Raw genomic sequence first — 6000 nt, forward strand, 5'->3', positions numbered from 1 at the left:
TATCATCGGCCATATAATTTTAGCTGCCAGGATAGAGTTAGCAAGAAACTGGAAACTACCAAACTCTCCTTCATTAATGAAAATAATTAGATAAGAATCTCAAACTTTCACACTGGGAAAAATGTTTGTGTCTCACAATCACAGATCATCTCTTTTGTTAAAAGACTGCCTTCAATTGACTGTCTATCATGCAATGTCCTCCTTCTAAAATGGATGTTTTAAATTAAATGTTATCATTTATTTTTCAACTTAAACTGGTTGCAGATGTAAAGAAAGGAGATTCTTTATAATAGTCATTACCAATATCCCCCTAATTGGATCACACTTTTTTTTAGCATCCATAAAAAACAAAAATATAATAAATATTCTAATACACATTATTATAATGCTTTGTATTATTCTTAACTTGTACCCTTCTTCTTTGTCATTTATATAAGCCTAATCGATGCTTATGATAAATGGGCGGCTGCCCGGGGCACGAGGCTTCAGGGGGGCCCATGGCCGCCCAAGGCCCATAAGCCACATCTTAGTTTTGTCAAATTTTTACCATGATTGTGTCAAAAACCGCAACATAACTGAAGGCCCCTGGAATCCATTGTATCCGTGTCCAAAGGATGCAGATACAATTAACATCACAGGCAAGGAATCATCGGTTTCCTTGCCCGTCATTCAGCTTTTTTTTAATGCAGGCGACGCGATGACGGCGCGATAACTACGTGATGACGTCATCACGCCGCTTGCACCATTCTGCTGGATGCGCCCTGGTCAGAAGAGAACAGGCCTGCATCATCAGAGAAGAGGACGGCGCTGGAACGGGGAAAGTTAAGTGTGTCACTAACTACACAGGCAGGAGTGTAACTAGGAAAGACTGGGCCCCATAGCAAACTCTTGACTGGGCCACCCCCAGGTGCCACAAGCAGCCCCCCTTATAGATAGTGCCCCCTGGTGAATGTGCCATACAGCCCAACTGTAGACAGTGCTATACAGCCCCGCCTATAGACAGTGTTACACCCCACTTGTAGATAGCGCCCCCACCTCCCCCTTGTAGATAGTGCCATACAGCCCCCTGTAGATATCGGCAAATAGCCCCCCTGTATACAGCGCTATAAAGTTCCCACTGTATATATTGCCACACAGACCCCCTCCCTTGTATATAGTGCCACACAGCCCCCCCTTAGTAGATAGTGCCACACAGACCCCTGTAGATTGCGCCACACACAGCCACCTTCAGACAGAGCCACAGCCCTCCCCCTTGTAAATAGTAAATACAGCCCTTCTAGTAGATATATAATGCCACACAGCTCCCCCATGTGCATAGTGCCACACAGCTCTCCCTTGTGCATAGTGCCACAAGGCAATGGCGCATCCGAGAGAATTGTATCAGCCAGGGGATGTCAATCAAACATGGAAAGGTGGGTTTGGAGGCAGGACTATGTGACTCTTCAGGATAGCGGCACTGCCCCATGACCCTTTAATGAGTAATTAGCATATAGTGTGCACTGTGTTAAAAGTGGATTTTAAAAATTTTGCTGCATCTGAAAAAAACATATATTTGGAAATATTGTCAGGTCATGTATTGCCACATGGTGGCGGTTCAAGGGGTTAAAACTACCAGACAGGTTCCCATGAAATATACACAGAATTGAGAACAATTCTATATGCCCTGCAATTTAGTTATTATAAATATATTCTATATAATTCTGACTCCAGAACCAAGCTCAATACATATATACATCCCCAGAACCGAGCTCAGTACATATATACAGTACCACAACCAAGCTCAGTACATAAAAACAGCACTAGAACCAAGCTCAGTACATAAATACAGCACTGGAACCAAGCAAGGTGGGGGCAGGCGGGGAATGTGCCCCGGGCAAAACTTAGAGGGGGCGCCAGGGCCCCACCGTCCATGACAGTGGCCTGCTGCCTCTCTGAGGGGTAAGTGGTGCCACTTAAACCAGCCACCGCCACCCCCTCCTGCAGTATAATTGTACCTGCGTCTATAGGACACAGCTACAATTAGAAGCAATGAATGGCCGGGTACGTTTCGTGCCATTCAGCGCCTTTCCATGAGTGAAGCGGCACGTTACTTTGCGCCGCTTGCGTAGTTGAAAGGCGCTGATTGACAGGGAGAGTCATTCTGCCCTGCCAATCAACGCCTTTCATAGATGCAAGCGTCGCGATCACGTCATTGCGCTGCTTGCTTCATTCAACCCCAGGAGACCTGCGCAGAACAGAGCAGGTCTCCATTGCTGCCGGATGGCACGGGAACGGGATTAAAGTGAGTTTGTATAGTTATCCTAATAAAAAAGTGTGTGGCATTATCTACAGGGGGTGGCTTTATCTACATGGGGGGGCTTTATCTACGGGGGCTTTATCTATGGGAGGCTTTATATACAGGTGGGCTCTATCTACAGGGGGGGCTATATACTGGGGTGAGCTACATGTGGAGCACTATATAAAGGGGTGGGCTATATGTGGAGCACTATCTACAGGGGGATCTATGGCAGTCACTATCTACAGGGGGCACAGTGTGTGTGTGAGACACAATGTATGGTGCTATTATAATTAGAGGTTCAGTTTATGGCGCCATTATATTTAGGGGCATAGTGTGTGGTATAATGAGAACTTTATCTTTGTTTATAGGTGTAGAAATGTTTGAAAAGTGAAAAGCTGAAAACATCTCAGCGGCAAACTGCAGAAACGGGAGAAGTCATCATAGAGGTCTGGACCGGATGGAGAAAAAGAATAATAATCTGAGACATCACCGGTGAGTCACTTAATGTAAATGTTTTTTCTGCCTCTAATCAGTACTGCAGTCACTGTATGATCTGCAGCGAGATGATGGGTGGTATGATATGATTTTTTTTGTGAAACAGCAACTCCCAGCATATCCTTGCCATTGTTTGGGCCATTCTGGGAGCTGTAAACAATTTAGTGTAAACCTATACAGCAGGGGTTTCACTAAATTGAGCTGTATTTGTGCTGGTGTTGTATATATGTACTGAGCTTGGTTCTAGAGCTAGATGTATGTACTGAGCTTGCTTCTAGTGCTGTATTTATGTACTGAGCTTGGTTCTGGGGCTGTATATATGTATGAGCTTGATTCTGGTTCTGTATTTATGTCAGAGCTTGGTTCTAGTGCTGTATTTATGTACTGAGCTTGGTTGTGATGCTGTATATATGTACTGAGCTTGATTCTGGGGATGTATATATATATGAGCTTGGTTCTAGTGCTGTATTTATGTACTGATCTTTCTTCTGGTATTGTATTAATGTACTGAGCTTGGTTGTGGTACTATATATATGTATCAGATTTGTTCTAGTGCTGTATTTATGTACTGAGCTTCGTTCTGATGCTGTATTTATCTACTGAGCTTAGTCAGAGGCGTAGCTAGGTTCTCCAGCACCCAGGGCAAAGATTCAGTTTGGCGCCCCCCCACCTCTTTCCCGACAGCTCCTTCCCCCTCACCATGTTTGTTTTCTCTACCAATCAATGACGTGTCATTTCTTTTCCACATTTTTTATTATGTAACTCGAGCATAAAAACATTTGTACATTTTACAAGCAATATAGTTCTATACACAACACCAGAACCAAGCTCATTACATATATGCAGCACCAGAACCAAGCTCATTACATATATACAGCACCAGAACAAAGCTCAGTGCACATATACAGCGCCAAAACCAAGCTCAGTACATATATACAACACCAGTACTAAGCTCATTACATACACTGTGTTCCAAATTATTAAGCAAATGTTATTTTTCGCTGATTTTCCTAAATAGTCGATGCAAATGACAGTCAGTAAAATCTTCAAACCATCAACCGTTGGAGTATAATGCACATTTTATTGAACAAATCTCCTAATGATAACAAATTTGTTTTTTAGAAGTAAAAAACTCTAAATGCATTGTTTAAAATTATTATGCACGACAGAGATCAAAACATTTTAAAGGTTGTAAAGAGAACTAAAATGGTAATTTGTTGAATTTGCAGCATCAGGAGGTCATATTTACAGAAGTCAAAAACTCTTTCAATCAAAAAAAACTTAGCAGGCCAAGTTACATGTTAACATAGGACCCCTTCTTTGATATCACCTTCACAAATTCTTGCATCCATTGAAGTTGTGAGTATTTGGACAGTTTCTGCTTGAATATCTTTGCAGGATGTCAGAATAGCCTCCCAGAGCTTCTGTTTTGATGTGAACTACCTCCCACCCTCATAGATATTTTGCTTGAGGATGCTCCAAATGTTCTCAATAGAGTTGAGGTCAGGGGAACATGGGGGCCACACCACGAGTTTCTCTCCTTTTATGCCCATAGCAGCCAATGACACTGAGGTATTCTTTGCAGCATGAGATGGGGCATTGTCATGCATGAAGATAATTTTGCTACGGAAGGCACGGTTCTTCTTTTTGTACCATGGAAGAAAGTGGTCAGTCATAAACTCTACGTACTTTGCAGAGGTCATTTTCACACCGTCAGGAACCCTAAAGGGGTCTACCAGCTCTCCCCCATGATTCCAGCCCAAAACATGACTCCACTTCCTCCTTGCTGACGTTGCAGCCTTGTTGGGACATGGTGGCCATTCACCAACCATCCACTACTCCATCCATCTGGACCATCCAGGGTTGCACGGCACTCATCAGTAAACAACATGGTTTGAAAATTAGTCTTCATGTATTTCTGAGCCCACGGCAACCGTTTCTGCTTGTGAGAATTGTTTAGGGGTGGCCGAACAATAGCTTTATGCACACTTGCAAACCTCTGGAGGATCCTACACCTTGAGGTTTGCTGGACTCCAGAGGCACCAGCGGCTTCAAATACCTGTTTGCTGCTTTGCAATGGCATTTTAGCAGCTGCTCTCCTAATCCTATTAATTTGTCTGGCAGAAACCTTCCTCATTATGCCTTTATCTGAACGAACCCATCTGTGCTTTGAATCAACCACAAATCCTTTCACAGTACGATGATCACGCTTAAGTTTTCTTGAAATATCCAATGTTTTCATACCTTGTCCAAGGTATTACACTATTTCACGCTTTTCGGTAGCAGAGAGATCCTTTTTCTTTCCCATATTGCTTGAAATCTGTGGCCTGCTTAATAATGTGGAACATCCTTCTTAAGTTGTTTGCCTTTGATTGGGCACACCTGGCAAACTAATTATCACAGGTGTCTGAGATTGATTACAATGATCCAAAGAGCCCTAAGACACAATACCATCCATGAGTTTAATTGAAAAACTAATAATGAAATGTTTATGACACTTAAATCCAATGTGCATAATAATTTGGAACACGGTGTATAATGCAGCTGCCCGGAGCACACATGCTCTGGCTGTGCAGGAGAACATTGTGCATTACAGTACACAGCTCCTGCTCCTGTCCAATACGCTGGCCATGGCACTAAATGTCTACGGGGGTACGGGCCCAGAGGGCACAAGCCTCCACTCCCCTGGTCGGCACCCCCCTTCCTTCCCTTGTAGTTGCGCCCGGGGTACATTCCCCGCCTGCCCCCCCTAGCTACGCCACTGGTCACTAATTATTTTTGTGTGTTTGCATTTTTTTACAGGTTCGGTTGTTGGACTACTTCAGATTCGAGGACTACTTCGATAACGGCATTTTTTTTATGCTCAATAAAATGGTTAATGAGGGTTGTGTGGACGCTGTCATTCAGTCAGCGGCCATTACTATGGTGATAGCGATAAAGTTTCGTGTCAGCGATTCAGTGTGACAAAGTGACCGGAATGAAGGGGAAGTAGCGCTCGTACGAGCTCTGCACCCCCTTCAAAACAGCTGACAGGCAGAGGTCTCGGGAGTTGAACCCCGACCCCTCAGCAACAGCAGACAGTAATATTAAAGTTACTCTCCGGCCGCAGCGGAGGTACTGACTCCATCCAGTGTCGGGATGTTGTGCGCAGCGCATAGCGTCGTGACGTCATGCGCTGCGCACAGAGCTGTGATGTCAGAACCTCCGCTGCGCCCCGGAAAGAGGGG

This window comes from Rhinoderma darwinii, chromosome 1, assembly GCF_050947455.1.
Source record: "Rhinoderma darwinii isolate aRhiDar2 chromosome 1, aRhiDar2.hap1, whole genome shotgun sequence".
NCBI lineage: Eukaryota > Metazoa > Chordata > Amphibia > Anura > Rhinodermatidae > Rhinoderma > Rhinoderma darwinii.